Source organism: Kogia breviceps, chromosome 4 (genome assembly GCF_026419965.1).
Source record: "Kogia breviceps isolate mKogBre1 chromosome 4, mKogBre1 haplotype 1, whole genome shotgun sequence".
Lineage (NCBI taxonomy): Eukaryota > Metazoa > Chordata > Mammalia > Artiodactyla > Physeteridae > Kogia > Kogia breviceps.
In genome coordinates, this window is record NC_081313.1 from 105,212,599 (window position 1) to 105,239,878 (window position 27,280).

Consider the following 27,280-nt stretch of genomic DNA (forward strand, 5'->3'; position numbering starts at 1 on the left):
CGAGTTGCTTCCTGTTTCTTAAGGTATGATTGTATTGCTATAAACTTCCCTCTTAGAACTGCTTTTGCTGTATCCCATAGGTTTTGGGTCGTCGTGTCTCCATTGTCATTTGTTTCTAAGTACTTTTTGATTTCCTCTTTGATTTCTTCAGTGATCACTTCGTTATTAAGTAGTGTGTTGTTTAGCCTCCATGTGCTTGTATTTTTTACAGATCTTTTCCTGTAATTGATATCTAGTCTCATAGCGTTGTGGTCAGAAAAGATACTTGATACGATTTCAATTTTCTTAAATTTGCCAAGGCTAGATTTGTGACCCAAGATATGATCTATCCTGGAGAATGTTCCATGAGCACTTGAGAAAAATGTGTATTCTGTTGTTTTTGGATGGAATGTCCTATAAATATCAAGTAAATCCATCTTGTGTAATGTATCATTTAAAGCTTGTGTTTCCTTGTTTATTTTCATTTTGGATGATCTGTCCATTGGTGAAAGTGGGGTGTTAAAGTCCCCTACTATGATTGTGTTACTGTCGATTTCCCCTTTTATGGCTGTTAGTATTTGCCTTATGTATTGAGGTGCGCCTATGTTGGGTGCATAAATATTTACAATTGTTATATCTTCTTCATGGATCGATCCCTTGATCATTATATAGTGTCCTTCTTTGTCTCTTGTAATAGTTTTTATTTTAAAGTCTATTTTGTCTGATATGAGAATTGCTACTCCAGCTTTCTTCTGATTTCCATTTGCATGGAATATCTTTTTCCATCCCCTCACTTTCAGCCTGTAAGTGTCCCTAGGTCTGAAGTGGGTCTCTTGTAGACAGCATATATATGGGTCCTGTTTTTGTATCCATTCAGCCAGTCTGTGTCTTTTGGTGGGAGCATTTAATCCATTTACATTTAAGGTAATTATTGATATGTGCGTTCCTATTACCATTTACTTAATTGTTTCAGGTTGTTCTTGTAGGTCTTTTCCTTCTCTTATGTTTCTTGCTTAGAGAAGTTCCTTTAGCATTTGTTGTAAAGCTGGTTTGGTGGTGCTGTACTCTCTCAGCTTTTGCTTGTCTGTAAAGGTTTTAATTTCTCCATCAAATCTGAATGAGATCCTTGCTGGGTAGAGTAGTATTGGTTGTAGGTTTTTTTCCTTCATCACTTTAAATATGTCCTGCCACTCCCTTCTGGCTTGTAGAGTTTCTGCTGAAAGATCAGATGTTAGCCTTATGGGGATTCCCTTGTGTGTTATTTGTTGTTTTTCCCTTGCTGCTTTTAATATGTTTTCTTTGTATTTAATTTTTGACAGTTTGATTATTATGTGTCTCGGCGTGTTTATCCTTGGGTTTATCCTGTATGGGACTCTCTGTGCTTCCTGGACTTGGTTGACTATTTCCTTTCCTATATTGGGGAAGTTTTCAACTATAATCTCTTCAAATATTTTCTCAGTCCCTTTCTTTTTCTCTTCTTCTTCTGGGACCCCTATGATTCGAATGTTGGTGCGTTTAATGTTGTCCCAGAGGTCTCTGAGACTGTCCTCAGTTCTTTTCATTCTTTTTTCTTTCTTCTGCTCTGCAGTAGTTATTTCCACTATTTTATCTTCCAGGTCACTTATCCGTCCTTCTGCCTCAGTTATTCTGCTACTGATCCCGTCTAGAGTATTTTTCATTTCATTTATTGTGTTGCTCATCATTACTTGCTTCCTCTTTATTTCTTCTAGGTCCTTGTTAACTGATTCTTGCAATTTGTCTATTCTATTTCCAAGATTTTGCATCATCTTCACCATCATTATTCTAAATTCTCTTTCAGGTAGATTGGCTATTACCTCTTCATCTGTTAGGTCTGGTGTGTTTTTATCTTGTTCCTTCATCTGCTGTGTGTTTTTCTGTCTTCTCATTTTGCTTATCTTACTATGTTTGGGGTCTCCCTTTTGCAGGCTGCAGGTTCGAATTTCTATCTATTTTTGGTGGCTGTCCCCAGTGGCTGAGGTTGGTTCAGTGGGTTGAGCAGGTTTCCTGGTTGGGGGGACCAGTTCCCCTGTTCTGGTGGATGAGGCTGGATCCCGTCTCCCTGGTGGGTAGGTCCACGTCTGGGGGCGTGTATGGGGATGTTGGTAGCCTTACTGTGATTCTAGGCCGCCTCTCTGCTAATGGATGGGGCTGTAGACCTGTCTCGCTCTTTGTTGGGGATAGGGTGTCCAGCACTGTTTGTTGCTGGTCCTTGAGTGAGTCTGGGTCTTGGTGTTGAGATGGAGATCTCTGGGAGATTTTCGCCGTTTGATATTACATGGAGCTGAGAGGTCTCTTGTGGACCAGTGTCCTGAGGTTAGTTCTCCCACCTCAGAGACACAGCCTTGACACCTGGCTGGAGTGCCAAGAGCCTTTAATCCACACGGCTGAGGTCTGAGGTCTGAGGTCTTCTGCCAGCGTTCGGTGGGTGTTCTATAGGAGAAGTTCCACGTGTTAATGTATTTCTGATGTATCTGTGAGGAGGAAGAGTGATCCCCGCGTCTTACTCTTCCGCCATCTTCTCGCTTCCCCCGGAGTCACTTTTCTTCATTTCTTTTTCATTTATTTCTGATCTGATCTTTATGATTTCTTTCCTTCTGCTAAATTTGGGTTTTTTTTGTTCTTTCTCTCATTGCTTTAGGTGCAAAGTTAGGTTGTTTATTCGAGATGTTTCCTGTTTCTTAAGGTAGGACTGTATTGCTATAAACTTCCCTCTTAGAAATGCTTTTGCTGCATCCCATAGGTTTTGGGTCATCAGGTCTCCATTGCCATTTGTTTCTAAGTATTTTTTGATTTCCTCTTTGATTTCTTCAGTGGTCACTTGGTTATTAAGTAGTGTATTGTTTAATCTCCATTTGTTTGTATTTTTCAGAGATCTTTTCCTGTAATTGATATCTAGTCTCAGAGCATTGTGGTTGGAAAAGATACTTGACACGATTTCAATTTTCTTAAATTTACCAGGGCTAGATTTGTTACCCAATATATGATCTGTCCTGGAGAATGTTCCATGAGCACTTGAGAAAAATGTGTATTCTGTTGTTTTTGGATGGAATATCCTATAAATATCAATTAAGTCCATCATCTGTAATGTATCATTTAAAGCTTGTGTTTCCTTATTTATTTTCATTTTAGATGATCTATCCATTGGTGAAAGTGGGGTATTAAAATCCCCTACTATGATTGTGTTACTGTCGATTTCCCCTTTTATGGTTGTTAGTATTTGCCTTATGTATTGAGGTGCTCCTATGTTGGGTGCATAAATATTTACAATTGTTATATCTTCTTCATGGATTGATCCCTTGATCATTATGTAGTGTCCTTCTTTGTCTCTTGTAATAGTTTTTATTTTAAAGTCTATTTTGTCTGATATGAGAATTGCTACTCCAGCTTTCTTCTGATTTCCATTTGCATGGAATATCTTTTTCCATCCCCTGACTTTCAGTCTGTATGTGTCCCTAGGTCTGAAGTGGGTCTCTTGTAGACAGCATATATATGGGTCTTGTTTTTGTATCCATTCAGCCAGTCTGTGTCTTTTGGTGGGAGCATTTAATCCACTTACATTTAAGGTAATTATCGATATGTATGTTCCTATTACCATTTATTAATTGTTTCGGGTTGTTCTTTTAGGTCTTCTCTTTCTCTTGTGTTTCTTGCCTAGAGAAGTTCCTTTAGCATTTGTTGTAAAGCTGGTTTGGTGGTGCTGAACTCTCTCAGCTTTTGCTTGTCTGTAAAGGTTTCAATTTCTCCATCAAATCTGAATGAGATCCTTGCTGGGTAGAGTAATCTTGGTTGTAGATTTTTCTCCTTCATCACTTTAAATATGTCCTGCCACTCCCTTCTGGCTTGTAGAGTTTCTGCTGAAAGATCAGATGTTAACCTATTGGGGATTCCCTTGTGTGTTATTTGTTGTTTTTCCCTTGCTACTTTTAATATGTTTTCTTTGTATTTAATTTTTGATAGTTTGATTAATATGTGTCTTGGCATGTTTCTCCTTGGATTTATCCTGTATGGGACTCTCTGTGCTTCCTGGACTTGATTGACTATTTCCTTTCCCATATTAGGGAAGTTTTCAACTATAATCTCTTCAAATATTTTCTCAGTCCCTTTCTTTTTCTCTTCTTCTGAGACCCCTATAATTAGAATGTTGGTGCATTTAATGTTGTCCCAGAGGTCTCTGAGACTGTCCTCAGTTCTTTTCATTCTTTTTTCTTTATTCTGCTCTGCAGTAGTTATTTCCACTATTTTATCTTCCAGGTCACTTATCCGTTCTTCTGCCTCAGTTATTCTGCTATCGATCCCATCTGGAGTATTTTTAATTTCATTTATTGTGTTGTTCATCATTGCTTGTTTCCTCTTTATTTCTTCTAGGTCCTTGTTCAATGTTTCTTGCATTTTGTCTATTCTACTTCCAATATTTTGGATCACCTTTACTTTCATCATTCTGAATTCTTTTTCAGGTAGACTGCCTATTTCCTCTTCATTTGTTAGGTCTGGTGGGTTTTTACCTTGCTCCTTCATCTGCTGTGTGTTTTTCTGTCTTTTCATTTTGCTTAGTGTGTTTGGGGTCTCCTTTTTTGCAGCCTGCAGGTTCATAGTTCCCATTGTTTTTGGTGACTGTCTCCAGTGGCTAAGGTTGGTTCAGTGGGTTGAGTAGGTTTTCTGGTTCGGGGGACTAGTGCCTCTGTTCTGGTGGATGAGGCTGGATCTTGTCTTTCTGGTGGCAGGTCCACGTCTTGTGGTGTGTTTTGGGATGTCAGTAGCCTTATTATGATTTTAGGCAGCCTGTCTGCTAATGGATGGGGCTATAGTCCTGTCTTGCTAGTTGTTGGGCATAGGGTGTCCAGCACTGTAGGTTGCTGGTTATTGAGTAAAGCTGGGTCTTGGTGTTGAGATGGAGATCTCTGGGAGATTTTTGCTGTTTGATATTACGTGGAGCTGGGAGCTCTCTTGTGGATCATTGTCCTGAAGTTGGTTCTCCCACCTCAGAGACACAGCCCTGATGCCTGGCTGGGGCACGAAGAGCCTTTAATCCACACGGCTCAGAATAAAAGGGAAAGAAAATAGAAAGGAAAGGAAGGAAGGAAGGAAGGAAGGAAGAAGGGAAGGAATAAATGAAGGAAGGAAGAAAGGAAAGGAAAGAAGAAAGGAGGGAAGAAAGGAAGAAAGAAAGGAAGAAAGAAAGAAAGAAGGTAAAATAAAGTAGGATAAAATAAAATTATTAAAATACAAAATAATTATTAAGAAGAAAAATTTTATAAAAACAAAACAAATACAAAAACAGAAAAAAACGGTTCGGTCAGAACCCTAGGACAAATGATGAAACCAAAGCTATACAGACAAAATCTCACACAGCAGCACACACATACACACTCACAAAAAGAGAAAAAGGGGAAAATAATAATATATCTTGCTTCCAAAGTCCACCTCCTCAATTTGGGATGATTTTCTGTCTATTCAGGTATTCCACAGATGCAGGGCACTTCAAGCTGATTGTGGATCTTTAATCTACTGCTTCTGAAGCTGCTCGGAGAGACCTCCCCCTCTCCTCTTTGTTCACACAGCTTCTGGTGTTCAGCTTTGGACTTGGCCCCGCCTCTGCGCTAGGTCGTCAGAGGGCGTCTGCTATTCACTCAGACAGGACGGGGTTAAAGGAGCCCCTGATTCAGAGGCTCTGGCTCACTCAGGCTGGGGGGAGGGAGTGGCACGGGTGTGGGGCGAGTCCGCAACGTCAGAGGCCGTCGTGACGCTGCACAGGCTCAAGGCGCGCCGTGCGTTCTCCCGGGGACGCTGTCCCTGGATCCTGGGACCCCGGCAGTGGCGGGCTGCACAGTCTCCCGGGAGGGGAGGTGTGGAGAGTGACCTGTGCTCGCACACAGGCTTCCTGGAGGTGGCAGCAGCAGACCTAGCATCCCACGCCAGTCTCTGGAGTCCGCGCTGATAGCCGCGGCTATCTTTACGCCGTACGCTTAATCCCCTCTCCTCTCCCACCAGGAAACAAAGAGGCAAGAAAAAGTCTCTTGTCCCTTCCACAGCTCCGCGCCTGTCTCTGGAGCTCCTTTAAGCAGCGCGCTTAATCCCCTCTCCTTGCGCCCCAGGAAGCAAAGAGGGAAGAAAAGGTCTCTTGCCTCTTCAGCAGCTCCAGACTTCTCCCAGACTCCCTCCCGGCTAGCCGTTGTGCACTGACCCCTTCAGGCTGTCTTCACGCCGCCAACCCCAGTCCTCTCCCTGGGATCCCACCGAAGCCTGAGCCTCAGCTCCCAGCCCCTGCCCGCCCCGGCAGGTGAGCAGACAAGCCTCTCGGGCTGGTGAGTGCTGGTCAGCACCAATCTTCTGTGCGGGAATCTCTCCACTTTTCCCTCCACACCCCTGTTACTGTGCTCTCCTCCATAGCTCCAAAGTTCCCCCCGTCCGCCACCTGCAGTCTCCACGCACAACGGGGCTTCTAGTGTGTGGAAACCTTTTCTCCTTCACAGCTCCCTCCCACTGGTGTAGGTCCCATCCCTATTCTTTTGTCTCTGTGTTTTCTTTTTTCTTTTGCCCTACCCAGGTACGTGGGGTGTTTCTTACCTTTTCAGAGGTCTGAGGTCTTCTGCCAGCGTTCAGTGGGTGTTCTATAGGAGCATTTCTAAGTGTAGATGTATTTCTGATGTATCTGTGGGGAGGAAGGTGATCTCCGCGTCTTATTCTTCCGCCATCTTGAAGCTCCTCTCTATATCCATTTTTTGATCAAGAGGACAGTGGTGGCAAGAGTCATTGCAGTGGTTGAAGGGCAGCAGTTCTACCCTGAGCCCTCTAATCGGGATTGTACCCAAGAGCCTCTTGTAATATAAATTCCATTCATGAGATAGTTTGAGCCTGAACTTTGAACAATTCCAGATGAGAATAGGTTGCAGAGGAAAATTTGACAAGGCTGACTGTGATTCTCCATGATGACAAGATCGATAAATGTGGGGTGGGGCTGGGAATCAAGATGATCATACCTCCCCTGCCACCCAGTGGCCAAAGAATGAGTTCTGCGTAATTGGGATGTACATTTCTAGGGTTATGATTTTCTCAGTCTGTAATGTTTTTCATTTTCCCATGATCCAACAATCTTTATTTTGAAGTTCCATTCTATTTGATGGTGGGAAATTAATCCAGTCAATTCATCGTCCTCCTAAGTCTTGAGGCATGTGGGTGCGGGGAGGGGAGGGTGTTAAGTTGCCTTGAGGTGTCAAGTGGAGAGGGTGTGGCCCAGGTTATCATCTGTCCTGTGTGGCATTCGCTGTGGTGTAGGAGGCCATCTGGTTCCTGGTTGTCATTACCCTTCTGTCCTGATGTCTACATTCCTACCTCATCTCTGGTTTTGTGTGGTTCTTGCCTCTGTGTCCCTCATCATGGATGCAAGTCCCCTCCAGGTCCATCAGCCCCCTCTTGGCTAAATTTCTCAGTTTTTAGAGGTACATTTTGCATGATATTTCATGCCACTCTGGGACGGTGGGAAACTGAGGAAGTTATCTCATGCCCTGTCTGCCTGGAGGGGCTGCCATTTCAAAGTGACTCAGGGCATAAATTAAGATGTTTCCAGCTGTAATAGGTAACTTATCTCAAACAGCCTTAAGGCAAGTTTTTAGCTCATAGAAGAAGTCAAGAGGTGAGGTGAGCTTCAGAGTGTGTAGATTCAACAGTTGAAGAGTTGGGTTCTCTCTGCCCTGCCTCTGCCTGTCATCTTCATTCTAAGGTGGGCTGCTGTCTTGGTTGTATGGTAGCTGCCTGCAGAAATTAGGGCTTTCTCTTTTATATAGTTGGTTTTTCGTGCTTCTTTCTTAAGAATGAAGAGGAATGTTTCTAGAAGTCTCCGGCAAGCTCTTCTTTATCTTTTGTCGGCATAACCGGGCCATAGGCCTATTTCTAAACCAATTTTTAGTAAGAGGAATGGGATTACCCTTAGACCAAAATCAGGCTGAACCCTGAAGCTGAGGTGGGGCTCACCATCTCCTCAGGCATTTGTCTGTGTGTGGGAGGAGTGTGGACCTAAATGAAATATGGAATTTGTCAGGAAAAGAACAAGGAGGACGCATGTTCTCTAGGCAATAATAACAGCCAAGATTTAGTTAGGAAAACAAATCACTCTAGGAATTTCAAACAGAGTGAGATTTAATCCAGGGAATTAAGCTCCAAATTTGCTGAAAGGAATGAACGAGAAAAAAGGAAGGGGAGGAAATTGATGTTAGTCAATGTTCAGGAACTCCAGGAAGCTGCTGTAGCCCCTGTAGGAGACTGCACCCGTCTAACCCTGAATTGCTCTGAGCCAGTGCTCTTATGCCCCTGCAGAGACAGTGCAGTTACTAGAGGGGTGCACTGCTGCCACAGTCAAGGCCAGAAGATGCGGCTTTGCCTTTCTTCTTCCCTTTAATATTTTTTTAAAAACAGATTTATTGAGATATCATTTATATACCATGCTATTCAACCATTTAAAGTGTGTAATTCGCTGGCTTTAGTATATTCAGAGTTGTGCATCCATCACCACAGTCAATACTGGAACCTTTTCATTAGCCCCAAAAGAAACCCCTTCTCTTTAGATGTCACCCCGCAACCCTCCCCTCCCCATCCCTAGGAAAACACTAATTGATTTTTTGTCTCTGTAGATTTGCCTATTCCGGACTTTTCGTATAAATAGAATCTTAAAATATATCGTCCTTTGTGATTGGATTCTTTTGCTTAGCATATTTCCAAGGTTCATGCATGTTGTAGCATGTGTCAGTATTTGCTTTTATTGATGAATAATATTCCATTGTATGAATATACCACATTTTATTTATCAATTCATCAGTTAATGGACATTTGGGTTATTTCAGCTTTTTGGCTATTACTGATAATGCTGATATGAACATTCACGTATAAGCTTTTGTGTTGATGTATATATGTTTGGTATATACTTAGGAGCTGAATTGTTGAGTCATATGGTAACTCTAAGTTTAACATTTTGAAGAAATGATAAACTGATTTCCAAAGATGCTGCACCATTTTACATCCCACCAGCAGTGTATAAGGGTTCCAATTTCTCTACATCCTCACCAACATTTGTTGTTATCTTATTTTTTTATTTAGCCTTCCTAGTGGGTATGAAATAGTACCCCATTGTGCTTTTGATTTACATTTCCCTGTTGGCTAATGATGTTGAGCATGTTTTCTTGTGATTATTCATCACTTCTATATATATTTTTTGAGAAATGTCTGTTCAGATAATTTCCCAGTTTTTAATTGGATAATTTGTCTTTATTATTGAGTTGTAATGTTTCTTAATATATTCTAGATACAAGTTCCTTATCATATATGTGATTTACAAATATTTTCTCCCATATTGTGGGCTGTCTTTTCACTTTTTGATAATGTCCACTGGTATATGAAAGTTTTTGATTTTGATAAAGTCTAATTTATCTGGTTTTTTTTCTTTTGCTGCCTATACTTTTGGTATCATATTTAAGAATCCATTGCAAAATCAGAGATCATGAAGATTTACTGCTATGTATTCTACTAAGAATTTTACAGTTTTACTTCATGGATTTAGGTCTTAGATCCATTTTGAGCTAAATTTTATATATGATTTGAGGTAGAGGTCCAAATTCAGTCTTTTGCATGTGAGTATCCAGTTGTCCCAGCATTTCACTTTAATCTTGTGCAAGTCCTTTCTACTAGCAGGTCCTGAACTGAAAACTGCCCAGCAAGGGGGATTGGGAAATGTAGTTTCCAGGCTTCTAGCCCCTGTGATACAAGGGAGAGATTAGATGGGTGGGAACCAGCCTGTAGTATCCAGCAAACAATTAACACATCAGCCTTCTGTGGGGATTTGCTCTCTCTTTATTGTCTAGACCAGCAGTCCCCAACCTTTTTGGCACCAGGGACTGGTTACATGGAAGACAGTTTTTCCACGGATGGGAGGGGCGGGGCAGGGGATGGTTCAGGCGGTAATGCGAGCAATGGGGAGCGGGCCACTCACCTTCTCCTGTGCGGCCTGGTTCCTAAAAGGCTGCTGACTAGTCCCGGTCCATGGCCCGGGGGTTGGGGACCCCTGGTCCAGACAGAAAGCAGGCCACAAGTCTCCTTTTATTCAAAGATCCTAAACCTGTCTAGGACCAGTTCATCACCCTCAGGTCTTTGGAGGGGTACAGGATATAGGGCCCCAACTCACTTTATTCTATTTCTCTTCTTTCTGTTCTTCCCTCTCCCCAGTTAAGAGAATTCTAAAATTGAGTATAAGAAAAACTCTGTCATATATCTTTCCAGATATATCTGTTTTACATGCTTTTTTTCTCTAGTTTTATCTCTTTCCTCTCCTAGGTTGAGCCTTCAAGCCAACTGCCTGTACTAAAAAGTAGGGTCTTGATAGAGATGGGAACAATTTTGGATCAATACTTTGAAGTTTTATCCTGCCACATATGGTCATACTGCTGATGGGGTGAAAATAGAGGTGAGGCAGGGCAAATCCTCATAATAGTTGCTAAAAATAACAAAGTAAGGGCCACGCTAAGACAAAAGAGCAACAATAAAAATTTTCTACTGCTTTAAGAAATATATATGGTACTAGGTATTGCCTACCTTTAAAGACATATTGCATTGATTTTCTAAATTTTGAAACAGTTTGAAACATACTATGATGAGCTTTTTTAAAAGAATGAAAAAAATCTTAGAGGTGTATGAGATTATTTTAGATAGATTATTAGACGATAGAAAGTGGCATTTTGCCTGACAAATTGGGAAATGGTTTCATGACTGTGATGCAATGCTCCAGAGACAGGGGTGAGACTTTGGGGAAGAGAGAGAGATTCTCAAGGAGGAGATGAACAGTTACAGATAAGGAGCTAAAACTAATGGGTAAGCAAGACACTGATGCTTTTGCTAGAGATTTCCAGTTATGACCATGCAGGTATTAGGGGTAACTTAGCAATGATTTTACAACTGTATTTTATAATAAACTATAGCATACTACTATAGACTGAACTGTTTAAACACCTTGGAGACTTTAATTTATTTAGCATAAGAGCTTAGTTGAAAGGAAAAAAATAATGGAAACTAAGCTGTAGGACTGCTTTTCCTGAATTCTAAATTTAGCTTAAACATGTTTCTAATCGTCTGTGCCAGGAATATTTTCCTGAAAATCATTTGAATTGTATAATCTGATCACCTTTATTAATACAGGGATGTAGATGGTCATAAACATACTCACTGTATTTTACTGTGTTGATTTTTAGCCTAGGTAATCCTGTAAATGGTTAATTATATTCCATCTGATTATCAAACTACTTAACTTAAATCCAGTGTGATCATAAAAGATGAGTAAGTCTTTAGTGCCACTAGAGGAGATTCTACACATGATTACATTTAAGAAGGCAAAAGAAACTGTGCCATGTGACCAGTGCCTGAATAAGATTAAACCCCTATTACATTGGTGTCATAAACCAAAAAGGTATAGACTGTGTGAAGAGCAATACAAATTCACAGCCGTCATTTGGGGTCTGTATAACAGAAGGCAAATGTTCTTGCTCCCTAAACTGATTCTCTTATGAAACTAGATGGGGAACATTACATTGCCAACTATATGAAATATCCTTCTCCATTTTTAATTTAGGTTCAGATGACTTCACATTACATGTGGGTATAAATGGGGAACTTTTAAATGAGCAAAGAAAAAGAAAACATTGTGTGAGAACTCAAGGGTGTGATATCAATATAGCTCCCAGGGAAAAGGGAACCCTTCTACACTGTTGGTGGGAATGTAAATTGGTGCAGCCACTATGGAAAACAGTATGGAAGTTCCTTAAAAAACTAAAAGTGGAGTTACCATATGATCCAGCAATTCCACTCCTGGGCTTATATCCACAAAAGATGAAAACTTTAATTCAAAAAGATACCTGTACCCTAATGTTCATAGGAGCACTATTTACAATAGCCAAGATATGGAAGCAAGCTAAATGTCCATCAACAGATGAATGGATAAAGAAGATGTGGTATATATATACAGTGGAATATCACCCAGCCATAAAAAAAAAAAATGAAATAATGCCATCTGCAACAACATGGATAGACCTAGAGATTATCATACTAAGTGAAGTAAGTCAGACAAAGACAAATATATGATTTCACTTATATATGAAATCTAAAAAAATTATGCAAATGAATTTATTTACAAAATGGAAATAGACCCAAAGGTATAGTAAACAAACTTATGTTTACCAAAGGGGAAAGGGTGGGGGAGGGTTAAATTAGGAATTTTGGATTAACAGATACACACTACTAAATATAAAACAGATAAACAACAAAAATCAACTCTATGGCACAGGGAACTATATTTAATATCTTGTAATAACCTATAATGGAAAAGAATATGAAAAAGAATAGATATATATGTACATGTATAAATGAATCACTTTGCTGTACACCTGAAACATTGTAAATCAACTGTACTTCAATTAAAAAATACAGCTCTCAGGGGAAATTCAAAAAGGGAACCAGTATATTCAGTGTCTCTCACATGCAGATCATACTATTTCATTTAGTCCTCGTGACAGGCCTAAGAGGAAGGCGTTATTATCTCTAGATGTGGAAACTAGATCAGAGATATGTTAGAATCTAGTTTGTCTGATTCCAAATTGTATGCTCTGTGGTTGTTACATTTTGACAGCACTCTTTCAGGTTCAAAGACAGAAAGAAACACAATTCAAATTAGTTTAGGAAAAACAAGAAATTTCTTGGCTTGTGAAACTGAAAAGTGTGGACATGATCCTCCTCATTCAAAATTGTCTGCTGCAGGCATGGTTGGATGCAGGGACCAAGTGGATCTGTGTCTCAGTTCTGTTTTCCTCTGTGTTGTATTCACTATCAGGTAGGCTCTCAGGAGCTCCAGCTTAAATCCCATGGAAAAAGAGATCCTTTTTCTAAGTTGGAATAAAAGTCACAGTATTAAATCTCATTACCCTAGCTTGTTCTAAGTAATCCTAACCACACACTATAAGCAATTTGAAAGAAAAGTGAATGTGCAGGGCCAGCTATTTCAGAAAATGTGAATTCTAACTCTTAAACCTTATGTATATATGTTAAAGATGTGAATATAGACTGCAGAATAACTACACTATTTCTGAGATATTTTTGCATACGGATCATGGATATAACCTGATAACTATAGCAATTGGTGCTGATCTTAAGGATTCCAGAAGTAAACAGATGGCCTTTACTTCTCTGCTGTTGAAAAGGTCTTAATCACACTATAAGGTCATACATACAGCTTCATTTTATATTCAATATATGATAATACATTGCATAACATGCTTTAAAAAATACATTTAAAAGAGAGAGGGGCCAACATTTATCAAATACCTGCTACATACAGGCAGAATGTAGGCAATTTATATTCACTTTTGTGTTACACAAATGATTCAGTAGGCACTAGCCACAGGTAGCTATTCAAACTTAAAACTTAAATTAATTAAAATTAAATTACAATTTAGTCCTTTGGTCGCGCTAGCTGCACTTTGAGTGCTGAATAGCAATGTGACTAGTGGCTGCCATGATGAATGGCATAGACGTAGAACATTTCCATCATTGTAGAAAGTTCTATTGGACAGCTCTGGATGTCTGTCTCAACTCTTTCCTTTTTCAGAATGAAATCTATCAATCTTAAATCATGTTAAATAACACCATGAAGAAATAATCAGTCCAGAATGTGGCATTTTCTCTAAGAAAACTGATCTGAGCTCTTAGAAGAGTCAGCTCCATAGGCAAATAAAATTGGGGTAGAGGGTACTGTTCTAGATTTCAAAAGGCTTCAAAGAGATAACAACCAAATGTAATGTTTGATCCTGGTCTGAACAGAAACAGTTAATTTCTTGTTTGTTTCAATGAGGAAATTTGATAATGGACTAGATATTAAATGATTGTATGGAATAATTGTCAATTTTGTTAGGTGTCATAAAGGTATTGTGGTATTTTGGCATATGTTCCAGCTTTTTGGACATCTGTGCTGAAGCATGTAGAAGTGAAATATCTCGGTACTTTTCATTTATTTTGGAATGATATAATCAAAATAGAGGCATGAAGTGACTATGGTACAATGTAAATGATTGTTAAAACTAGGTGGCGAGTACTGTTTCTAATTTTGATATATTTTAAAACTTCTGAAATGAAAATATTATTGAAAAACCTATTTTTAAATTTTTTTCTTTTTTTGCCTTTGGTGTCACACAGAAAATGTTTTCTTAGGAGTTAGAAAAATTAGTTACTGGGATTATCTTCCAGTATTTAAAGGGTCATTTCTTTTAATATTATTTTTATCTGTTTCAAATTTATTTTGGTGTAGTGTACAAGAAAAAGATTACTTCTATTATTTTTAGGTAGGTAGATGGTAGTGAATATTTGCTGTTTGCTTCTCTAAATTCATTCACCATTTTTTTCTAGAAAGAGCCCTTTATTTTCATTTAGGGATCTACATTACTTTCATTTTCTTGTCATGTATTTTGGGTAATACAGAAGCAAAACATTATAAGCCTGATATTTTAAAAATTACTCTTGACTGAAAAATAACTAGAGCAGAAACCATAGTCCTTTTTGGTAGTTTAATGGGAAATTTAAAGAATGGGAGTCAGTTGAGATGTGATCAGATAAACCCCATGCTAGCCATTACATGCTATTCATAGATAGGAAAACAGTTTAGAGAGTATTCGCATATCTGTTACTATAAAATGAAAGTTAAAGCTATATGTTTATTATACGTCTTATATTAAAAAGTGGAGTTTCTATGTCTGTTTCCTAAGAAGAATGTCTCAGTCACGGCTTAGACAAGAACATAAAAAGCACTGTAAGTGTTTCAGGCAGAGGCTTTAATACAAGAAATCAGGTGCTTACAGAACCATTACAGGAGCTGAAGGAGGAAAGGCAAAGGACTACCGCTAGCTTTTAGGTGTACCACCGCAGAAAGTTACAGAACCTCTGTTGATAGAGTTAGAAACATGCAAGAAACTTGTACCCATCTCCTGGTACTTTGTAGCTTCAGGATGGGTGGGATAGCAGGGGAGATAGAAGCCATTCCAGAAACTCGCATTTAGAAGGCTCCTGCTATGCCTTCTACTGTTGCCAGAAGGCAAAGAAAAATGATGCCACCTTCCTGCTGCCTTTCAAGTATCATGCAAGTTTATCTGTAAGATGGAGCCTAAAAATGCATCCCAAAATTTGCTGGCTAGGGTATCAGAGAAATATACTTCTCAGGTCTTCAGACTCTGCAATACAAGGAAGATAGAAAACAATATAGAAAAGTTTTTCAAGTGGGCTGGATGTCAAATAGACAAATCCAACAGAAGGAGTGAGGAGCTTTCCTATAATATTCAAATTCTTAATTTAAAGATTCAAAGGATTGTTGACTTGAAAATTTGAAAGTAGGCTATGTAAGAAAATATATTTGTTAGAATATTTGAAGAAGAAAACAATTTGAAGTTATAAATTATGTTTGTCCTAGAGAATTGGTTTCACCCACAAATTGGTAAGAATTAACTTCCTATGACATCATCTAATCTAGCAAGAGCTTCTCAACAGGTGGGTCAACCAGCCGTAGGGGTGGCCAAGCAGGGCTGGGTGGCCACAGAAGCCTTGCCAAGGGATCCAATTCCCCTGTGTATCCCAGTATGCTGTATAAACATAACTGTCACTTTAGTGTATTATGAGAAAGTCTTCAAGGCACTGTATTTTAGTAAAGCAATCCTCTGTTGTTTTAATGTGAATGATATTCCTGAATATGAAGGTTCCAAAGTGAATTAATGTACAAGAAGTATAAGGAAAGACTCTTTCAGGGCACTTGCTCTTCACTTGTGTGAATACATCATGGCAATATAAGGCTGTAAATCTCAGGATGTAATATTAATATTTCAGAGAGTAATGTTAGGTAAATAACAAAGCAGGCTGATAAAAATTCCCTAGGTTTTCAGAAAAGTTAAAGGCTTGATTAATTAATTCTTTATCTGCATCTCCTCCTCCCTTTCTTTACTTTTATAGCAAGCGTGAGATAATTATTATAATCCGAGAGATAAGACTAAATCTACTGAGAGCAATGTTCGTGCAACTCTGTGGTTTGGGTAAATGTATTAAATGAATTAAGGAAATTCATGTTCAGAAGCCTCTGATCTTAAAATAATTTTCTACTTAGAAGAGATAATTTCCAAGTGGAAAGTAAAAATCCTCTCCTGAGTTATAAAATTTTTGCTTAAAAAATATTCACTATTTTTGAGAAATTACTGTGCACAAGGACTCCACCTGGTGCTTGAGATATATCAGTAAACACAACAGACAAAGTTGCCTGCCCTTGAGAAGTTTATATTTGAATATGTAAAATATAAGTAAATGATATAGGATATTAGAAGGTGAAAAGCAATATGTAAAAAAAGAAAAAGTAGAGCATTTTAAAGGGGATTGGGTGTGCTGGGGGAGCAGGGATGAGTTATGATACTTGATGGGAGGCTCACTGAGAAGGCACAATTTGGGTTTGACATGAGGAGATGAGGGAGCAAGCCACACATTCCAGGCAGAGGGGGCAGAAAGGGCTCTAACGGGGAAACATGGCTGGAGTTTGAGGAGAAGAAAGGATACCAATGTGTCCACAGTGGAGTGGGCAAGAAGACAGCAGAATATATAAAGAACTCTTCCAAGTTAAAAACAACCCAATTAAAAAATGGGCAAAAGACTAGAATAGACATTTCTCCAAAGAAGGTATATGAATGACCAACAACCTGCAAAGATACTCAATATAACCAATCATTAGGGAAATGCAAATCAAAATCCCAGTGAGATATCATCTCATACCTATTAGAATGGCTACTATTAAAAAAAGGGGGGAAATAAATGTCGCAGGATGTGGAGAAATTGGAACTCTTGTGCACTGTTGGCGGAGATGTAAAGTGGTGCAGCCACATGGAGAACAGTATGGCAGTTCTTAGAAAAGTTAAAAATAGGACTGCCATATGATCCAGCAATTCCACTTTTGGGTATCTATCCCCCCAGATTGAAAGCAGGGTCTCTAAGTGATATTTGTAAATCCATGGTCATAGTAGCATTATTTACAAAAGCCAAAAGGTGGAAGCAACCTAAGTGTCCATCCACAGATGAATGGTTAACAAAATACGGTAGATACATACAATGCAATATTATTCAGACTTAAAAAGGAAGGACATTCAGGCACATCCTACAAGGCGATAAACCTTGAAGACAATTATGCTAAGTGAAGTAAGCCAGTCACAAAAAGACAAATACCACATGATTCCACCTATGTGAGGTACCTAGAGTAGTCACATTCCTAGAGGCAGAAAGAATGCCCAAGGGCTAGGGGCAAAGAGGAACGGAGAGTTATCGTTCAATAGGTATAGAGTTTTAGTTTTGCAAGATGAAGGAATTCTGGCTGTGGATGGTGGCTAAAAATAGCGAGAAACTCTCAGAAATAGTGTTAGAGTGACAGTAGTTTTCCTAACCACACCAGTTCTCTACTGGGTCATTCACAAGAGGATACAAAATATAGTAGTTCCTTCCCTCAGAAAACCCTCCTTTGATCCTACATTCCTAAATAATTACTGCCTCATCTTTCTGCTGCAGTTTAGAGCAAAATTTGAAAGAGTTGTCAATACTCTGTGTCAAATACTTCTTTTTCCATTCTCTCTTCAGCTGCCTCCAAATAGACTTTCAATCCATTACTCCACTGTAGAAAGAAACTCCAGACATAGCATCTGTAAAACCAACCAACCCAGAAGCACTGACTGTGTAGTACATGCACAATAGAATTGATCTGATACAGGAGGGTGTTACGTTATTTATTTCAGTAAATCGAGTTACGTTTACCCCCTCAATTAGTCAAATTGGAATGATCTGGTCAATTTGCTTGTCTTTGCTATTTCTACTATTTTCAGAATAAAAATGGGAATAACTTAGTTGTGTTTACTTTTAATTTTATAATGCTTGTTTGGGCAAGAGAGATTTTATGTAATTATTAAACCGTATTAAAATAATATGCACCTTTTCTTTCACAAATACTTGACTGAATTATTATAGCCACTGTGAACAAATGATTGTTCATTTTAACATGAAAATATATAAACATTTTCAAAAATCTCCTTTTTTGTTAAGCATGAGAAATTTACTTCATGAACTAGGAAGGGAGTTGATGTAAATCTTAGCATAGTGTACTTATTTAAACTTTTAATGGTTCCAACTAATTCTGCATGATGATTTGGATGTTCCTACCCTGGGTCAATACCTCCATTCATTGGAGGCCAAATTCCACATGTGATGCAAGAACAGAGATTTTCCTACTGATGGTGGTTGTTTTACACTAAGTGATTACTCAAGAAGGTCCAATTTTTGCCTAGCTTTTATTTACTTGTCTGGGTTCCATGATAACATTTCTTTACTGGTCTTCATCAAGCTATGTGCTCATTATCTGTTAACTGTATTGCTCCCTAAGTTGGACATCTTCTTCTATATATCTGTCATCTCAGCCACATCTCCTTCTGTTTTTGAGAACTGTTCCCCTTATGAGCAGGGCTACTGCATAGAGTTGTGTAGTCTGTGCTTTACACAAAGGCTCCCAGCAGAGAGGGCAAGAGAGGCTAAAATCCAGGCATGCTCTATCCCCTAAGCCCTGACAGTGGCCTGTAAGCACTGGAGAAAGGAAAGACTCTTTCTAACTTTGTCAATTAGAGGCATGCATTTTCCTCATTTGCACAAAGCACTGTAGAGGCTAATAATAATCCTGCTTATGAGACTTGATCAGAGGAAGAGCCGTTCTTTTGGGACAGAAGCACAAAGGACAAGTATTTCCTTCTTTTTTAAAAAAATATTTTCTTTTTAAAATTTGTTTGAATTTTATTTTATTTATTTTCTTATACAGCAGGTTCTTATTAGTTATCCACTTTATACATATTAACGTATATATGTCAATCCCAATCTCCCAATTCATCCCACTACCACCACCCCACCCCCCGCCACTTTCCCCGCTTGGTGTCCATACATTTGTTCTCTACATCTGTGTCTCTATTTCTGCCCTGTAAAACGATCCATCTACCATTTTTCTAGGTTCCACATATATGTGTTAATATATATTTGTTTTTCTCTTTCTGACTTACTTCACTCTGTATGACACTCTCTAGATCCATCCATGTCTCTCCAAATGACCCAATTTCATTCCTTTTTATGGCTGAGTAATATTCCATTGTATATATGTACCACATCTTCTTTATCCATTCGTCTGTCAATGGGCATTTAGGTTGCTTCCATGACCTGGCTACTGTAAATAGTGCTGCAATGAACATTGGGGTGCATGTGTTTTTTTTTTTTTTTTTTTTTTTTTTTTTTTTTTTTTTTTGCGGTATGCGGGCCTCTCACCTCTCACTGTTGTGGCCTCTCCCGTTGCGGAGCACAGGCTCCGGACGCGCAGGCCCAGCGGCCATGGCTCACGGGCTTAGTTGCTCCGCGGCACGTGGGATCTTCCCGGACCGGGGCACGAACCCGTGTCCCCTGCATCGGCAGGCGGATTCTCAACCACTGCGCCACCAGGGAAGCCCCATGTGTATTTTTGAATTATGGCTTTCTCTGTATATATGCCCAGCAGTGGGATTGCTGGGTCATATGGCAATTCTATTTTTAGTTTTTAAAGGAACCTCCATACTGTTCTCCATAGCAACTGTATCAAATTACATTCCCACCCACAGTGCAAGAGGGTTCCCTTTTCTCCACACCCTCTCCAGCATTTGTAGATTTCCTGATGATGCCCATTCTAACTGGTGTGTGGTGATACCTCATTGTAGTTTTGATTTGCATTTCTCTAATAATTAGTGATGTTGAGCAGATTTTCATGTGCTTCTCGGCCATCTGTATGTCTTCTTTGGAGAAATGTCTATTTAGGTCTTCTGCCCATTTTTGGATTGGGTTGTTTGTTTTTTTTAATATAGAGCTGCATGAACTTTTTATATATTTTGGAGATTAATCTTTTGTCCGTTGATTCATTTGCAAATATTTTCTCCCATTCTGAGGGTTGTCTTTTTGTCTTGTTTGTAGTTTCCTTTGCTGTGCAAAAGCTTTAAAGTTTCATTAGGTCCCATTTGTTCATTTTTGTTTTTATTTCCATTTCTTTAGGAGGTGGATCAAAAAAGATCTTGCTGTGATTTATGTCAAAGACTGTTCTTCCTATGTTTTCCTCTAAGAGTTTTATAGTGTCCAGTCTTACATCTAGATCTCTAATCCATTTTGAGTTTATTTTTGTGTATGGTGTTAGGGAGTGTTCTAATTTCATTCTTTTACATGTGGCCATCAAGATTTCCCAGCACCACTTATTGAAGAGGCTGTCTTTTCTCCATTGTATACCCTTGCCTCCTTTGTCATAGATTAGTTGACCATAGGTGCCTGGGTTTATCTCTGAGCTTTTTATCCTGTTCCATTGATCTATATTTCTGTTTTTGTTCCAGTACCATATTGTCTTGATTACTGTAGCTTTGTAGTATAGTCTGAAGTCAGGGCGTCTGATTCCTCCAGCTATGTTTTTTTCCCTCAAGACTGCTTTGGCTATTTGGGGTCTTTTGTGTCTCCAACAAATGTTAAGATTTTTTGTTCTAGTTCTGTAAAAAATGTCACTGGTAATTTGATAGGGATTGCATTAAATCTGTGGATTGCATTGAATCTGTAGTTTGCTTTGGGTAGTATAGTCATTTTCACAATATTGATTCTTCCAATCCAAGAACATGGTATTATTGATTCTTCCAATCCAAGAATATAGTATATCTCTCCATCTGTTTGTGTCATCTTCTATTTCTTTCATCAGTGTCTTGTAGCTTTCTGAGTACAGGTCTTTTACCTCCTTAGGTAGGTTTATTCCTAGGTATTTTATTCTTTTTGTTGCAAAGGTGAATGGGATTGTTTCCTTAATTTCTCTTTGTGATCTTTCGTTGTTAGTGTATAGGAATGCAAGAGATTTCTGTGCATTAATTTTGTATCCTGCTACTTTACCAAATTCATTGATTAGCTCTAGTAGTTTTCTGGTAGCATCTTTAGGATTCTCTATGTATAGTATCATGTCATCTGCAAACAGTGATAGTTTTACTTCTTCTTTTCCAATTTGTATTCCTTTTATATCTTTTTCTTCTCTGATTGTTGTGGCTAGGACTTCCAAAACTATGTTGAATAATAGTGGCAAGAGTGGACATCCTTGTTTTGTTCCTGATCTTAGAGTGAATGCTTTCAGTTTTTCACCATTGAGAATGATGTTTGCTGTGGGCTTGTCATATATGGCCTTTATTTTGTTGTGGTGGTTTCCCTCTATGCCCACTTTCCGGAGAGTTTTTATCATAAATGGGTGTTGAATTTTGTCAAAAGCTTTTTCTGCATCTATTGAGATGATCATATGGTTTTTATTCTTCAATTTGTTAATATGGTATATCACATTTATTGATTTGTGTATATTGAAGAATCCTTGCATCCCTGGGATAAATCCCACTTGATCATGGTGTATGATCCTTTTAATGTGTTGTGGGATTCTGTTTGCTAGTATTTTGTTGAGGGTTTTTGCATCTACATTCATCAGTGATATTGGTCTGTAATTTTTTTTTGTAGTATCTTTGTCTGGTTTTAGTATCACGGTGATGGTGGCTTCATAGAATGCGTTTGGGAGTGTTCCTTCCTCTGCAGTTTTTAGAAGAGTTTGAGAAGGATGGGTGTTAGCTCTTCTCTACTTGTTTGATAGAATTCACCTGTGAAGCCATCTGGTCCTGGACTTTTGTTTGTTGAAAGATTTGTAATCACAGTTTCAATTTCAGTGCTTGTGATTAGTCTGTTCATATTTTCTATTTCTTCCTGGTTCAGTCTTGGAAGGTTATACCTTTCTAAGAATTTATCCACTTCTTCCAGGTTGCCCATTTTATTGGCATAGAGTTGTCTGTAGTAGTCTTTTATGATGCTTTGTATTTCTGTGGTGTCTATTGTAACTTCTCCTTTTTCATTTCTAACTTTATTGATATGAGTCCTCTCCCTCTTTTTCTTGATGAGTCTGGCTAAAAGTTTATCAACTTTGTTTATCTTCTCAAAGAACCAGCTTTTAGTTTTATTGATCTTTGCTATTGTTTTCTTTGCTTCTATTTCATTTATTTCTGCTCTGATCTTTATAATTTCTTTCCTTCTACTAACTTTGGGTTTTGTTTGTTCTTCTTTCTCTAGTTCCTTTAGGTGTACAGTTAGATTGTTTATTTGAGATTTTTCTTGTTTCTGAGTTAGGCTTGTATTGTTGTAAACTTCCCTCTTAGAACTGCTTTTGCTGTGTCCCATAGGTTTTGGATCATCGTGTTTTCATTGTCATTTGTCTCTAGGTATTTTTTGATTTCCTCAGTGATCTCTTGGTTATTTAGTAACGTGTTGTTTAGCCTCCATGTGTTTTTGTGTTTTACGTTTTTTTTCCCTGTAATTGATTTCTAATCTCATATTGTTGTGGTCAGCAAAGATGCTTGATATGATTTCAATTTTATTAAATTTACTGAGGATTGATTTCTGACCCAAGATGTGATCAATCCTGGAGAATGTTCTGTGTACACTTGAGAAGAAAGTGTAATCTGCTGTTTTTGGATGGAATGTGCTATGAATATCAGTTAAATCTATCTGGTCTATTGTGTAATTTAAAGCTTGTGTTTCCTTATTAGTTTTCTGTGTGGATGATCTGTCCATTGATGTAAGTGGGGTGTTAAACTCCCCCACTGTTATTATGTTACTGTCTATTTCCTCTTTTATAGGTGTTAACATTTGCCTTTTGTATTGAGGTGCTCCTATGTTGGATGTATATATATATATATATATATATATATATATATATATATATATGTTATATGTTCTTCTCGGTTTGATCCCTTGATCATTAGGTAGTGTCCTTACTTGTCTCTTATAACAGTCTTTATTTTAAAGTCTATTTTATGTGATATGAGAATTGCTACTCTAGCTTTCTTTTGATTTCTATTTGCATGGAATATCTTTTTCAATCCCCTCACTTTCAGTCTGTATGTGTCCCTAGGTCTGAAGTGGGTCTCTTGTAGACAGCATATATATGGGTCTTGTTTTTGTATCCATTCAGCAAGCTTTTGTCTTTTGGTTGGGGCATTTAATCAATTCACGTTTAAGGTAATTATCGATATGTATGTTCCTATTACCACTTTCTTAGTTGTTATGGGTTTGTTTTTGTAGGTCCTTTTCTTCTCTTGTGTTTCCCACTTAGAGAAGTTCCTTTAGCATTTGTTGTAGAGCTGGTTTGGTGGTGCTGAATTCTCTTAGCTTTTGCTTGTCTGTAAAACTTTTGATTTCTCTGTTGAATCTTATTGAGATCCTTGCTGGGTAGAGTAATTTTGTTGTAGGTTCTGCCCTATCATCACTTTAAATATATTGTGACACTCCCTTCTGGCTTGCAGAGTTTCTGCTGAGAAATCAGCTGTTAACCTTATGGGAGTTCCATTGTATGTTATTTGTCATTTTCCCCTTGTTGCTTTCAATAATTTTTCTTTGTCTTTAATGTCTGTCAATTTGATTACTGTGTGTCTTGTCATGTTTCTCCTCGAGTTTATCCTGCCTAGGACTCTCTGTGCTTCATGGACTTGGGTGGCTCTTCTCCTTCTGGGATGCCTATAATATGAATATTGTTGTCTTTAATAATGTTGTCCCAGAGGTCTCTTAGGCTGTCTTCATTTCTTTTCATTCTTTTTTCTTTTCTTTTCTTTTTTTAACATCTCTATTGGAGTATAATTGCTTTACAATGGTGTATTCGTTTTCTGCTTTATAACAAAGTGAATCAGTTATACATATACATATGTTCCCATATATCTTTCCTCTTGCATCTCCCTCCCTCCCACACTGCCTATCCCACCCCTCTAGGTGGTCACAAAGCACTGAGCTGATCTCCCTGTGCTATGGAGCTGCTTCCCACTAGCTATCTATTTTATGTTTGGTAGTATATATATCTCCATGCCATGCTCTCATTTTGTCCCAGCTTACCATTCCCCCTCCCCATATCCTAAAGTCCATTCTCTAGTAGGTCTGCATCTTTATTCTCATCTTGCCCTTAGGTTCTTCATGAACATTTGTTTTTTAGATTCCACATGTATGTGTTAGCATATGGTATTTGTTTTTCTCTTTCTGACTTACTTCACTCTCTATGACAGACTCTAAGTCCATCCAACTCACTACAAATAACTCAATTTCATTTATTTTTATAGCTGAGTAATATTCCATTGTATATACGTGCCACATCTTCTTTATCCATTCATCTGTCCATGGACACTTATTTTGCTTCCATGTCCTGGCTATTGTAAATAGAGCTGCCATGAACATTGTGGTACATGACTCTTTGAATTATGGTTTTCTCAGTGTATATGCCCAGGAGTGGGATTGCTGGGTCATATGGTAGTTCTCTTTGTAGTTTTTTAAGGAACCTCCATACTGTTCTCCATAGTGGCTGTATCAATTTACATTCGCACTAGCAGTGCAAGAGTGTTCCCTTTTCTCCACACCCTCTCCAGCATTTATTGTTTCTGGATTTTTTGATGATGGCCATTCTGACCTGTGTGAGATGATATCTCACTGTAGTTTTGATTTGCATTTCTCTAATGATTAATGATGTTGAGCATTCTTTCATGTGTTTGTTGGCAATCTGTATATCTTCTTTGGAGAAATGTCTATTTAGGTCTTCTGCCCATTATTGGATTGGGTTGTTTGTTTTTCTGATATTGAGCTGCATGAGTTGCTTATAAATTTTGGAGATTAATCCTTTGTCAGTTGCTTCATTTGCAAATATTTTCTCCCATTCTGAGGCTTGTCTTTTGGTCTTGTCTATGGTATCCTTGGCTGTGCAAAAGCTTTTAAGTTTCATTAGGTCCCATTTGTTTATTTTTCTTTTTATTTCCATTTCTCTAGGAGATGGGTCAAAAAGGATCTTGCTGTGATTTATGTCGTAGAGTGTTCTGCCTATGTTTTCCTCTAAGAGTTTGATAGTGTCTGGCCTTACATTTAGGTCTTTAACCCATTTTGAGTTTATTTTTGTGTGTGGTGTTAGGGAGTGTTCTAATTTCATACTTTTACAGATAGCTGTCCAGTTTTCCCAGCACCACTTATTGAAGAGGCTGTCTTTTCTCCACTGTATATTCTTGCCTCCTTTATCAAAGATAAGGTGACCATATGTGTGTGGGTTTATCTCTGGGCTTGCTATTCTGTTCCATTGATCTATGTTTCTGTTTTTCTGCCAGTACCATACTGTCTTGATTACTGTAGCTTTGTAGTATAGTCTGAACTCAAAGAACCTGATCCCTGTAGGTCCGTTTTTCTTTACCAAGATTGCTTTGGCTATTCAGGGTCTTTTGTGTTTCCATACAAATTGTGAAATATTTTGTTCTAGCTCTGTGAAAAATGCCAGTGGTAGTTTGATAGGGATTGCATTGAATTTGTAGATTGCTTTGGGTAGTAGAGTCATTTTCACAATGTTGATTCTTCCAATCCAAGAACATGGTATATCTCTCCATCTATTTGTATCATCTTTAATTTCTTTCATCAGTGTCTTATAATTTTCTGCATACAGGTCTTTTGTCTCCTTAGGTAGGTTTATTCCTAGATATTTTATTCCTTTTCTTGCAATGGTAAATGGGAGTGTTTTCTTAATTTCACTCTCAGATTTTTCATCATTAGTGTATAGGAATGCAAGAGATTTTTGTGCATTAATTTTGTGTCCTGCTACTTTACCAAATTCATTGATTAGTTCTAGTAGTTTTCTGGTAGCATCCTTAGTATTCTCTATGTATAGTATCAGGTCATCTGCAAACAGTGACAGCTTTACTTCTTCTTTTCCGATTTGGATTCCTTTTATTTATTTTTCTTCTGTGATTGCTGTGGCTAGAGCTTCCAAAACTATGTTGAATAAGAGTAGTGAGAGTGGGCAACCTTGTCTTGTTCCTGATCTTAGTGTAATGGTGTCAGTTTTTCACCATTGAGGACGATGTTGGCTCTGGTTTTGTCATATATGGCCTTTATTATGTTGAGGAAAGTTCCCTCTGTGCCTAGTTTCTGGAGAGTTTTTATCATAAATGGGTGTTGAATTTTGTCAAAAGCTTTCTCTGCATCTATTGAGATGATCATATGGTTTTTCTCCTTCAATTTGTTAATATGGTGTGTCACATTTATTGATTTGCGTATATTGAAGAATCCTTGCATTCCTGGGATAAACCCCACTTGATCATGTTGTATGATCTTTTTAATGTGCTTTTGGATTCTGTTTGCTAGTATTTTGTTGAGGATTTTTGCATCTATGTTCATCAGTGATATTGGCCTGTAGTTTTCTTTCTTTGTGACATCTTTGTCTGGTTTTGGTATCAGGGTGTTGGTGGTCTCGTAGAATGAGTTTGGGCGTGTTCCTCCATCTGCTTTATTTTGGAAGATTTTGAGAAGGATAGGTGTTAGCTCTTCTCTAAATCTTTGATAGAATTCACCTATGAAGCCATCTGGTCCTGGGCTTTTGTTTGTTGGAAGATTTTTAATCACAGTTTCAATTTCAGTGCTTGTGATTGGTCTGTTTATATTTTCTATTTCTTCCTGGTTCAGTCTCGGCACGTTGTGCATTTCTAAGAATTTGTTCATTTCTTCCAGGTTGTGCATTTAATTGGCATATGGTGTTTGTAGTAATCTCTCATGATCCTTTGTATTTCTGCAGTGTCTGTTCTTTTTTTTTTTTTTTTTTTTTGTGGTACGCGGGCCTCTCACTGCTGTGGCCTCTCCCGTTGCAGAGCACAGGCTCTGGAAGAGCAGGCCCAGGGGCCATGGCACATGGGCCCAGCTGCTCTGCAGCATGTGGGATCCTCCTGGACCGGGGCATGAACCCATGTCCCCTGCATCAACAGGTGGACCCTCAACCACTGTACCACCAGGGAAGCCCAGCAGTGTCTGTTGTAACTTCTCCTTTTACATTTCTAATTCTATTGATTTGAGTCTTCTCCCTTTTTTTTCTTGTTGAGTCTGGCTAATGGTTTATCAATTTTGTTTATCTTCTCAAAGAACCAGCTTTTAGTTTTATTGATCTTTGCTATCGTTTCCTTCATTTCTTTTTCATGTATTTCTGATCTGATCCTTATGATTTCTTTCATTCTGCTAACTTTGGGGTATTTTTGTTTTCTTTCTCTAATTGCTTTAGGTGTAAGGTTAGGTTGTTTACTTGAGATGTTTCTTATTTCTTAAGGTAGGATTGTATTGTTATAAACTTCCCTCTCACAACTGT

General features: G+C 38.4%; 1 protein-coding gene across 8 annotated transcripts in view; it reads left to right on the forward strand.

Moving 5' to 3' along the window:
• Positions 1-27,280, forward strand: part of MEGF10 (multiple EGF like domains 10) — a 376,760-nt gene that overhangs the window by 174,177 nt on the left and 175,303 nt on the right. The window contains exon 1 of one of the 8 annotated variants that reach the window (XM_067031515.1): positions 10,414-10,447. The exons of the other annotated variants lie outside the window; for them this stretch is intronic. The gene's annotated coding sequence lies outside the window, so the exon portion shown is untranslated. Of the gene's footprint in view, positions 1-10,413; positions 10,448-27,280 lie in introns of those variants that run through there. 8 annotated transcript variants of the gene reach the window in all.